Raw genomic sequence first — 13,650 nt, forward strand, 5'->3', positions numbered from 1 at the left:
AACAGTACCCTCTTGACAGGTCCAGAGAACTTAGAGCTAAACTCAGTTTTTCTATTTGTATAGGTCAATGTGTCATGACTAATCTTGTTTGTTAGATGATCAGATTCCCTGTGTTCAACTGTCACATGTCTATTCCTTAGTATCTTCTAATTATTAATAGTGACACAAAGTCACCTCAAAATAGTTTGGGGGAAAATGAGAACTGTATTGACTGAAAGAATTCCAACAGTGATTGAAAACCATGGTTATTAAACATGGTTATTAAATGAAAACAGGAATATAAATTAAGTACTACCGGTGTTTTCTATTTTGGTTTTTCTTGTAAAATTCAATTTATTATCTCATTGTCTAAATGTAGACAGGGTTTCTCCACTAGGAAAGAAATTTGATTTCCAGTAGTTCAGAGCTTCTTACATATATACATTGAACACTTGAACATTTTTCCCACTAGGAAATGATAACCACAATGTCAAACTAGAATTCCTGGTAAAAGGAACTCTGGCATAAAGTGAATTAGATTACTTTCATAAAATTTGGTTTAGTTGAAGAGATAAAGAAATAATGTAAAAAATATTTTATTTGATTTTTGTAAAAAATTGCTTATTCATTATAAGTGTCCCAATTTTGTGATGTGTAAGTTGATTTAGAAATCACAAATAGGTCAGGTGTTTGGTCTCTAAGCTCAGAAAAAAAAGATTTTAGAGGGACACCAATGTACATGTTCATGAAATTCCTTTCCAGAGCTCTTGATTTATTGGGAAATTTTGCAGCCAGAGCAATTTACTATATAGGATGACAGGAGGTTAATCAGGCAATTCACTTTATACTTAAAAAGATAGAGTGACTGGAATTTGAATTATTCTGATTGACCAATTGTGCTATTGGATTTATCATAATAATCACATAATTATTTATATATAATATACCTCAGATCAAAGACAGATATCCATTTTATTATTCAGTGTCAATCCTAGAATTTTTTCCCCCAGGTATTAAAAAATTAAGGAAACTTAGGCAGTTTTTCAGGTATATTAGTATGTACACACACACTCACACACAGAATTAAAAATTTACTCAATGATATTTGCAAAGACATGGAAATTTTTTCGGCATAAAAGAAAAGATCATTAAGAGTTAAAAGTTCTGTCTGCTTTCTGTTGCTTAATTGAATTTGCATAGTCATATGGCTTAAAGAAAGAAGCTTAACTCTTCTATTATATTATGTAAGAGTGTGCTCTGAGGCAGAAGCAAGGAAAGGTGACTGTTAGAGAATGACTGTCTTGCCAATTCAATAGAGTTAAAGCCTGACAGTCACACATTTCAAATCCTGTTTTGTGCTTGAATTTCAAGAACGTGCATATTGAAAAACTTCCTTAAGCCAAACGTTGTTTAATAATGTCAAATAAAAGCAAACAAAGGTAGAGGCTTGACTATAATAAAGAATAATTTATTACAATTTACTAAATATATAAACAACTCTGGAATGAGAAATATTTTTGTATTTTCATTTTTAGTTTTTATGAGTCACGGCTTAATTTTTACAAAATACATTGGTGTTTAGTACAATGTGAGAAAATGTTAAGCATTTGTCAGATTTGAAATTTGGATATGTTAGATATCCACAGCTACATTTTCCAAGAAAAGAGATTTTTCCTTTGTAGAAGTTCAATTCTCATTTGCACAATTTGCAATTTATAACTGAATGACATGTGTGCCAAATTAGCTGGGACTGAGTAATGGATAAGAACATAAATTTATTTCTCACAGGTCTGGAAGATGGGAAGTTCAAGATCAAGCTTCCCTCATCTTACCTGGTGAGGGTCTTCTTTCTGTGTCCTCCCCTGGGAAGAGGTAGAGGGCAGATTAGCCTAATGCTGTGTGAATTGCTTTTTATGAGGGTCTAATCACTTCTTATATGCCCCAATTTGAATACTGTCACATTGACAACACCTAGTTTTATTAGGGGACATATTCAAGCCATAGAAGAGGCCTTTTATATACATTCCATAACAACTTTCTTTTCAATGCTGTTTTGATTTTTTTCTTATTAAAGGGAACATATGAAGATAACTAAAAGCAGTAGAGAGTCATGGAGCAGAGACAGATTGAAATACCTGTGTTAATGAGCCATATACTCATGCCACAGGTCCTGCTGTCCCCTTACATAACAGAGAACACACTGAGTTTGCAATAGCCCATCTTATTGACATTTGTGTCCTTTGTCTATGTCTATCACAAAATGTATAGTTGCACATTGTGAGTTTTTGTGACAGTTACAATGAGTTGCACATTGTAAGCTTGTGTGACAGTTACAGTGGACTTGTCTATGAGGAGAAAAGAGCTTTAACAACAATAAAATTTTTAGCTCCATATTCTTTTCATATATGTATGTGTGTGTATATATATATATATATATATATATATATATATATATGAATATATATATATATATCAAAGGCAACAGTGTTTCATCTTAACACAAGGATAGAGGTTTCAAATAAGGAATACATAATCTTACTTCAAAGGAACTGCAAACTAAAGCCTAGCAGAATGTGAGACATATATAAAAAGCAGAGGATATAATTTTAAGAACTTTGAGAAAAATAAAATTAATTCCATTCCAAATTGTTTTCTACTGTTCCTTTGGCATTTTATTTCTTGGCACTTTCAATTTTATACCAAAGTACCTTTTATGTATCAGTAAAAATGTCTGGGTATAAATAATATCAAGAAAAATGACATTTGTCATTTGTATACAACTTTATGTTTAATAAGACATTTTGGTACATTATTTTGGTAAATTATCAAATTAACATCAATAAGTTATTTTAATTTATTTACAAGAAAAGAAACTGAATCTTATAATAATATTTAGCCACATTTTCATCATGTGCTATACTTTGAGAGTTGCAATGCACTAAACAAATGTTTGTCTTGTCCTTGAGGTAAGAAGCCATGGGCTTCTATCTCACATGCAACCCTCATTAATACTAAATGCATGAATAAAGGAATAAGTGCAAGAGTCTCGGGCAAGAATCCATCTCTTTTGACTTCAAAGGCAATGCTAACAGAAATGATTTCACTATATATTTTTCAGGCTGCTTTTGTTCTGATCATTTGAAAAGATAATGATCAATAGCTGACATGGTAATTAATCACACTAGAAATGTGTATGCCCATTCTTCTGGGTTGGGAGTGGGGATTCATTTAGTGAGTATGTAGGGCTGAGAAGAGGGTTCACACTTATGGTTCTGCTTCTATAGCCTCAACATTGAGTTTGGTTTCTCGTAACTTTTCATTTCACAAATAAAATGATTCATAAAATGAATAATTTAGGAAACCAATTTAGAATTAAATGTTCAGTGATAGCATTCTGAATGTATTCAGGATTTAAAATATGATAAGGACTTCACAAAAAAGCTCAAGTCTGTAACATTATGAATGAATTGACAAAGTTTCCAGTTGTTAAATGTGTTTGAGTTTGCTAAGTTTAGGTGTTGAGGAGAAATATGTACATTCTTTTTTTTTTTTTTTGCTATTGGGGATTGAACCCAGGGGCACCTAAACACTAGGCCACATCCTCAGCCCTTTTTAAAAATATTTTATTTAAAGACAAGGTCTTATTGACCTACTTAGGGCCTCCCTAAGTGCTGAGACTAGTTTTGAACTCATTACCCTCCTGTCTCAGCCTCCCTAGCTACTGGTATTACAGGCCTGGGTTACCATGCCTGACACATTCTGTGATCTTTACATCAATTTTTTTTAGGCTTTGAATTCATAAAGTTTCATATTTATAAATATATATTAGCAATGAAATGTAATTTTTTAATGGAACTACTTACTGTAACTTACTGAAGCCTCCAGAAAGAGAAACCATGAGAAGGCAAGAAAGAATATGAGTTGGAATCTTGTGAGAATCAGTGTTTTGGTCTCCCTATTCAACTATTCAGTTTTTTAGGTAGTATCCTTAAACTATGTATTCATCTAAAATGTGAATAATAATAATGTTATAAAAGTCTATTATAGTACTCACAATAAGATGCTATCTGCAATTTTTCAAATACATATAATGTTGATATTAATAATTACACAGGTACTCATGGAAAGAAATATAGATAACCAAGTTTATTTTGATTATAAATGGATTACATGAAATACTTGAAATTGAATTTTTTATATCTTACTGATTATATTTTGATTAGGATATTGTTATTTAAATTGACTATAGAATTAGATCATTGTCAAATTTGACAGGGAGAAAGGAATCTAAATAAATCAGCCAATAAAAGTCTCAAATGAAATACATGTGGCATAAAATCCATAAAATTTAAAACCATGTGATTATTACTATAAATTCAAAATATTAATAATAATGAACTGGTGATTATTTACTAAATACTAAGCACATTGTATTGCTTATTTTCTAGTTTTATATTGTTTTATGTATGTCTGTGGCTCAAGGAATAAGTGCTAAAATTAAAACAAATGTGTGTATTCTGTTTGGGAAAACTGTATATATATATATGCTTTCACTGAAGTAATTTTCATTTAGAGTTTTAATAATCAGTCATATAATAATCCACAGTGGTGAGTCTTCCCCACCCCCTCCCTTCTGTGTAGCCATAGTAGAGCATTAGGTGAATCAGGAGCTTTATCTGGTGGTAATAGAAGGTACACAGAGAGCAGAACTTATATTGAACTTAATTAGAAGCTTAAGGGAGGCTGAAGGCTGTGACAAGAATAAATCAAAATTTTTGATCATGAGACTTGCAGAAGACTTGCTGCTGTTATAATTGGAAACTGGCACAAGCAATTGTCAGAGGCCTTGTCAAGCTGTGATATGCTCTTTGGGTCCTGTCTCATAGGAGGACTTTGGTGTTCCCTTGTAGCAGTGACATCTTCCTTCTGCCCTTTAAAATTGGAGAAATGAAATGACTCCTCCACTGTGGCTTTTCTTAGAAACAAACTCTTCATTTTGTAGATGTGTGGACATTTCATGGCTTAGGAAATGGCTTAGAAACTGGAACATAGTAAAATAGACTCACTGAGAGCAATAAGAGTTTGAATTCTGTTTAATGTTTGAATTACCTGGTGTTTGTGTTGTTGTTGTTTATTTGTTTGTTTTTTCCTCTCTTTTGGTTAAATAAACCATTAAGCTATCTATAGCTATAAATATAGTACTACAGTTAAATATATTTTCCATTAATATGAGATTTTGTTTAACATTTTTCTATTAATCACTGAATATCACTAATCACCAATTACTAGCAATCAGCAGGAATTGTGAAAAGCATAGATATTTGTAAATATCTTGGAGCTTATTGATGCCCTTCACTTCAGGTTTTGTGCTTCTCATAAACGATTGAAAATGAAAATTCTACATTGCCTTCAGACTTCTGTGTGAACATAGATCATTTACAGGAATTATCACTATAATGACATTATTGTTCTGTTACATCAAGTGTGCTCTGATTATTTTGGGCTAAAATATATAAGTTACAAATTTTTAGTATTTTAGCCAGGCCACATCCTCTGATTTCTTTACTATGGCATTATTTCCTGCATTTTAGAATGAGTGACTGAACTAAGAACAAGTTACATTTTATAAATTAAACATATATTTTGCTCATGTTACTGTATGCAATCATCAGTGGTTGCAAAATAATTATTAGTGTCCTCAAATATTAGAAATCCTTATTTTGTCAATATTTCCAAATACACTAGTTAGCTGATTAAGAAATTATTAATGATCAAATTCAGTTTATCTGACATTTTTGTTTGCTAGTGAAAGCAATCATAAATTTAAATAAAAATAAATTTCATTAGGAAATTAAATGAAATTAAGAAAAAAAGTATTACATTAAATAATGTAGCAATTTAGAAAGCACATCTTCCATGTACCCAAATGACAAGTAGCAGATATATCTGAATGATCTTTAATAGTGCGTCCTTGTTTTCATTAGTCTTCAAAATCTCTACCACACTTACTTGTAGAAATTCTTTTTTTCATCCTGTTACTTGCAAATACTTGTATTTACAAATTACCCTTGAGTGAGATTTGTTCTTCTAGTATCTCCTTTTATCTTTGCATCTGTGTGTTGCAACTTCCTTGTACCTACCTAACCAGAATTTCCATTTTTCAGGAGCTTATCTAAAAATAAGAGTAAAAAATATAATAAAGAGCAGCCACATTAAGAACACCCACAATACAATACCTTCTTTCAGTGAGGTAGATACAGATTTTATGTACATTTGTGGTTTAATTTCCAAAAAAATAGGTCTTATTATTATGTCTATTGAGAAATAAAGAAAATAAGGCTATAGAAAGGCTGAATGATTTTTCAGGGTCTCAAAAAAATAAAAAAAAAATAGGAGAGTCATAATTTTACCCTGATGGACCATATTCCAATAAAATACTCTTCAGCAAATAGCCAAAATGCCCTCAACCATCCATACCATATTCTCCAGATTTTAGTGAGGGCCTTGCCTCTGTTCTTAACAAAAACAAGTCAATTTTGCATAGGGAGCAGAACATTAATTTTTAGCTACCTCTTCATTCTCAAAGCCTCTGTTTTCTCTGTTTGTCACCCTTCCTCTACATTCAGAGAGGGGATTCTTTTTAAGTACAAGCCAATGAATGCATGGCATTATGGGTTGTCTGGGTCAGGTATGTGAAAGGGAAGAATTTCCCTGAATCAATATGGGTCAATACTATTAGAGGAAAGAATATTTCCCTGATGTTGTTTAGTAGTGTATCATGTTTAAGGGAATATTGTTTTTCTGTCTCTCCTTAAAAACATTACAAAGGGAAGTGTGTTGTTCAATTATTTTATGATCACAATAGGAACCCACAGCAGGAGAAAATCAACACTGAACCTATCCAACAAGGAGAAAAAAGGAATTTGGGTTTGATGTCAATCTTGACCCTATAATCATAACAAATCTGGAATCCACCCTACCCATTTATCTTTCTATTCATTTTTAAACCTCTTTGATTTCTATTTTCTGCCACTTGCGACCAAAGGAGCCTAATAGATAATGAGCTGAAAACAAATTAGCTTAATGAAAAGGTACCTTTTTATTCCTTGTATATTTAAGCTGATGCTCTGTTACTTTGCATTGACTATAGTTCCTCTACATCCCTATTTTTCCAGTCTTTGTTTCCAATTTGGACATTGCCTGCATTGCACTCCTAAATTCCCATAAGACTATTATTTTAACTATGCCTGATATCTGTTGCTCTTCTTGCTCTGCTCCTCCTTATTCATCTGTATCTAAACTCCAGCTCCTCAGGGATTCTTCAGACATTACAGATTTTTAAGCTTGATTTAGCTATTCACAATCTGTCTGCTGTAACTCACAACTCAATAATGACACCTCTCATGAACCTTCCAATTGAGATGTCAAACATTTTCATAATTTTTAAGGTCATTCTTTTAAAGTAACAATAGCAGATAACTTCTAAATGAAAGAATGTGTTAACAACTCAGGTGGCATTTTTTCATCATTTTGGCTGTACTAAACACATTATCTTATGTTGATGGTCCTAAATGAGAGATAAGGCCTAACGGGAATACATGTAGTGCCTACTTACACATTGCTTTAATTGTACTATGAACTCAAAAAGGAAAATGTGTAATCAGCAATGTTAATCATGATTACTTAATTTTGATTAATTTACTTTGTTTTACAGAGCAAGAACTTGATATCTAGAGCTTTGGTTTTAGATATGTTGCATATAGTAGCTAGTCTTGATATCCTTGATACTTCAATTTTTAAATGATTTTTCTTGATCTCTTGTCCCATTCAAGTCTCATTTTCTTTCTAAATAGTGTGTGTTATCTTTTCTAAAGATCAATAGACTCCTATAATTTTTTTCCTATTATAAATTCTTAATTTATCCTTTCATTGTGGAATATTTTCTTATGACTTTATTATAGTTAATAATTAAGTTTAAAAAGACCCCCTTCTGAGTCTCACATTAAAAATACACTACAGTTAAAAACATAATAAAATAAACATTAAAATGGAATAAAATATTTAAATGCTCAGCAAACTGACATCAATAAACCAATGCAAAGAAACTTATCTTATCCAGACTGCTGAGAAGGAAAACAACCTGTAATCACATTTGGTGGTTCCTTATTTCAAAGACAGTTGCTTCTATTTAACTGGTTCCTGTTTGTGTATGCTTCTACTTTCTTGACTATTATTGGTCATTCTGTCATTTTGAGCGATGAATGGAAAAATTTCTGGACTTTAAAATATCTGAACAGAGAGCTGGCTCCTCAAACAAAATAACATTAGTAAATGTACTTAACAATCTTTTAATAGCTAAATTGGATGACTCTATGTCTGGCTTTATTTGACTAGATCTAATTTACCTGATGCCTTCAGCATAATTAATCAGATAATGCACTTTAGTAAATGCCATCATTTCATGTCTTGAGGGTAGTGCTAAAGAGACTGGTTTTAATGTCTTGGGCATTGCTTGTCATTCATAGAACCACTTAGTTTCATTTTTTAAGATAATAAATGCAAGAATAGAAGCTGTATAATTGGTATCTCTGTAGTTTGAGTTGATAAATGGGGTGACATTTGATACTTCTTCTCCATTACCAAAAGGAGAAAAAATAATTGGAAAATTATTGAATGTTAATAAAGAAAAGCTTACTAACTCAAGAGAAAAAAAAAACAGTAGCACATTTGAGTTGTCTTTAAGAATAGTAGATGCGATATTTTTGCAATGGAAAATTATAATTAAAAAATGCCTCAGAATTATAAAACTGTCCGCAATTTTGTTTAATGACATCTATTTGTAAAGCTTGACATAAGAATTAAAACATATCACCAACAAAGGTAATCCAAACATTCAAAAATTAGATCTCTCATGCACACATAGTCCTAGTTAGATTAATTTCCTACTTCTTAAATCACTATGGAACATTACAAATCTTATAATTTTATCCCTGATTGTCTACTTTTACTCATTCTTGAGGGGCAGGTCATCAATATTTTTCCTTCACTCTTTGATAATTTGAAAACAAAATATGGAATTATACACTTAATAAACTGGAAGAATTAACTGATACACAAATTCTTATTTTTATTAATATCATTAATATTACTTGATAATTTATAACAATAATAAGACAATCATTATTATTAACTTCTATAGTGATAATGAATGCATTAAAATAAAACTGAGTCAAGGAGGAGAGTTGCTGGTGACTAATAAGGTAAATCTGATATACAGACAGAAGTGTAGGCTTGGAAAACATCTTTCAAAGCAAAGTTCAAAAAAGGGTGGGAAAAATGAGCAGAAAGTTGAGACCTTCATTTACAGAAACATATGAATCATGTAAATAAAATTATGGTGGTAAATCTCTGAGAAATAAGAGTGCTTTGTAGATTTGCTGTAATAATGAAAAATGGTGGCATGGTAGAGCTGAAACTCAAAAATGACCAAGGTTGCTCAATTTTCCCAAAGTGGTGTATCTAGACAACAATGAGTCTCACTTCTTCTCTTAATCAAAAATGGAACTCTAAATAGAAAGATCAGTAGAATAAAGGAAAGGGAACAGGGGAGGGAAAAAAGGAGGGTAAAAGTAAATATTGGGGACTTAAACAGAGCAAACTATATTCTATGCATTTTTAATTATGTCAAAATAAATCCTAATTGCTAGGATAGTTGGTGCAAATATCTACAAGCTTTGGGTTCAAGAAAAGGTTTATTGACAGAGAATGTTTGCCAGGCTGCCCTTCTGCAAGGTGCAGCAGCCTGCTGAAAAAAAACTTCTTAACCAGATAAAAATAATCCATCTGGTCCTGTGATTGTTACTTGCTGTGGTTTCAGTAGTTAGGGACTCTTTCAGGGTGGGCCTAACGGGAAAGTCATACCTGGGCAGATGCTGATTTTTAAAATGTAGTTACATTTGCCTAAGGACCTAACACTAATGTTATATATAACTATTATGAACCAATAAAGAAAAAGATTAAAAAATAAAATAAAAATAAAAAATATTGGGAATATAGCTCACTGGTAAAACACTCTTGGGTTCAATCCTCAACTAAAAAAATAATTAAATAAAATAATTATGGAAAAAAGTGGAACTCTTAAAATTACTGTTTATAGTGATCCTTTGCACTCATGTGAATTTTAAGCCTTTGGCAATTATTTATATGACTATGGCCAAAAAATATGCCTTTTTTTTCTGATTTTTCAGTCTACTTCAGTAAAAATGTAGTTTTTCTTATTTGAATTTTAGAAATTACCTTACTTGATCTATAAAAATTTAGTCAAACAATTTTAAAATGAAAAGCAGGTATAATCAATGGATTTAGTATTTAAATTATGGTTTTAGGTTTGTCTATTTGTTTGTTTGTTTGTACTGAAGCATGCTTCCAGAGCCATATCCCCCAGCATTTCTTTCTAACGTTAAGACAGAGTCTCACTAAGTTGATTAGGGTCTCATTAAATTGGTGAGGCTAACATCAAACTTACAATCCTCCTGCCTCAGCCTCCAGAATTGCTGAGATTGCAGGCATCCACCATTGTACCCAGTTTATGGTTATCTTTTTTGAAGTGCCCATGAATTTATTTATCAATATTTTTTTTGGTTTCTCAATCGTTATATAAAAATCCATATAATAAAAAATAATTTTATGGCACTTTATAGTATTTCCCCCATGTACATTAACTTGCTTAATTTTAAAAATAATATTTTGAGGTATTGTAAAAATCATAATAGTACTAAGTAATATATTCAGTAATAACTAGATTTACATGAACTTTGATAATATCCAAAGACAATTGTTTATGATCAAACTTAAAATATGCTTACTATAACCTATGAAAATGCCTGTATTTAGTACACAAAAAAACCCTGAAAGTATGCAAAAGACAAAAACCAAAAACGTAAGATGTAGGAAATAATTTATTCAATAACAATAAAGGAAGAGTGTCGCAAGCCATCCATGGGCTGTATGTGTGAGCTATGTGCACCTGAGCAATATAAGGAGACTGGTCTGGCATTGTGAGCTGATGGGCTTGCGACATAAATGTGCCATTCCTCTGGATCTGCCTGAGATCCCACAAAGCACCTGAGATGGGTGTGACTTGCAAAGATGTCAATCAACCTGATGACCACAATATATCAGAAAGCAAGAGTCTACTCTTTGAAATCCTATCTCTTGCCTTATTTGGGTGGAATATTCTATGGAATGTCTTTTCCCTAATAAATAGAGGGATTGTGGGTGTGCTCGCTCTCTGGCTCCCTTGTTAGCACTTCCCAGTGTGGAGCTGACCCTTAAGGTCTCAGAGCCATCTTGTCCTGGTTCTTAAAAACTCATGTTCCTGTTTTGCATGGTTTCTTTCATTTTCTTAGTTTATTGCTGCAGCCAGCTCCTTTGAACCCAGCTCCTCTCAACAGCCTGGCCAGTTGGCAGGAGAAAAGAACAAAGTAATGAAGGAACAGTTAATGAAATATTTCTGGGGTGTGGTGCTACCTTTTCCCACTATACACCTCAAGTTTTTATTTTAATTTTTTTGTGTCTTTTGCTGTACCATTCAGGTGAATATTTTTAACTGTTTTAAAAACTAATTTTAATTATTCATAAAATTTAATTATTTTATTTTTCTTTGTTGTGTGATGTGAATTTGCTATTTTCTTGTTTCCTTGTTTTTCATCGTCACCTGTTTTCCTTCTTTCATCTTTCGCTCCCTCTCTCCATCCTTTCTTTGTCTTCGATTCATTACTTACTTTTGTTTTGGGATTTTAGAACTAATAGATCTCAAGAAAGTAAATATTTAATATTAACATACATATGAAATTTATCAAAGTCAGTATATATCACCCTCTAAACAATTCAAGGATTGTGTGTTTGATACCAAATACAGCCCTTTTGACTCTTTTGTCACTGTTGTCATGGATTTTACTATGACTTACCTCCTGTTAACATGAATTAATGCTAGGCAACTCCTTCATTTGTCTAATCTTAAATCATGATTGTTCGTGAATATAGCTGTAGGTGTACCTGCCTCCATTGTCTTTTGAAACATCAAACTTCTTATTTTACTGTATCTTTCATATCAATATAAAAATTCTATCATTTCTCATTTATCCATTCAATTACTGTCTCATTTTGTCTTCCTTTTTCCAGTATAAATTTTCTAGCATAACTAAAATATTTTGCCTCTGTCATTCTCAGTGATTTTCATCCCATATTTCCATGAATATATTCCAATACACTTTTTCCTTTCAACTGTAAGGTCACCAGAGACATTGATTAATATCCAAAGGTTAATTATTAAGACCCATTTTCACCCTACAGCAGGATTTGATTTGCTTCCTTGAATTTAATTTTTTTAGCGAGGGCTTCTTATTGAATATACTGCCTGGATTTCCATCATTCTCACTGCTTGTTTTTTTTTTTTTCTCAGAGTCTTCTTCATATCTGTGATTAATTTTGGCCTATTCCAGGTTTAAGTCTGTGTTCCACTTATATTCTCTATCTACTCTCACTTACTTGGCAATCTCATCAATGGCATAAATCACCAGCCCAAAGATGACATCTCACAAATATTTATTTTCACTCCCTATTATTTCTCCCTGATATTCCTAACTATTTATCCAACAGCATGTTTGTAATCATAGCAAACTAATCTTGTCCAAAATTAAACATATGATCCATTCCTCCAAAACTGTTCTTGCCAATTTTAGGTAATGGCAACATCGCCTTTTGCTTTTTTCAGGCAAAGTCTTAGAATACTATTTTAAACTTCATTCTTTCTTTGAAATTGCACATACAATATATTACTAAATTTTATTGTTTTTACCATCAAAACACTTGTGGCCAATTTCATCATCCATGACAAAACCATTTGGTTTCTATTGGTGTTTTCCCAGATAAATACAATAGCTCCTTACTGCTCCAACAATCTTCATCCTCACTGGGCTTTATTCTGCTTTATATGTGTATGAATATGAGGTGCCATGTTACAATAGATCTCAAATTAGCTTACTGATCAGCTTAAATATTTCATTGGTTTTACATGTGACTGAAAAATATTCTTCCCTATGAGCAGGGTGACCATATATTTATTCTCAAAATTGGAATATTTTTTTGATCCTGGAAAAGTGGTGCCTGCCTGTAATCCCAGTGACTCAGAAGGCTGAGGCAAGAGCTCAAGTTCAAGGCCAGTCTCAGTAATTTAATGAGACCCTATCTCAAAATAAAAAATAAAAAGGACTTGGGATGTAGTTCAGTGATACAGTCCCTCTAAATTCAATCCCAAGTACTCCTTCTGCCAAAAAAAGGAAGAGCATAGTTAATTTTGAAAGCCAAAATGGACTCTATTCATAAACTACACTAGTCAACAAGTGGGGACTGGGATTGTCTTAGGCAAGCTAGGCTTATGGTCATCTTACTTCAATGGTCTTACTCAGTCTGGTTTCTTATCATCATCTCCTTCTATTCACTCTCTTTTTCATTTCTTTCCAGATATCTGGCATCCTAACTTTTCCCCCAAATACTAGCAGCACACGCCCACCCATTTGTATTGGTTCTTTGCATGCAAAGCATCCTTCTAAGATAACCAATGGTGTGTTGCTCCTTTATCTACATCAGATCATTTCTTAAGTGCCACCT

Source organism: Marmota flaviventris, chromosome 9, assembly GCF_047511675.1.
Source record: "Marmota flaviventris isolate mMarFla1 chromosome 9, mMarFla1.hap1, whole genome shotgun sequence".
NCBI lineage: Eukaryota > Metazoa > Chordata > Mammalia > Rodentia > Sciuridae > Marmota > Marmota flaviventris.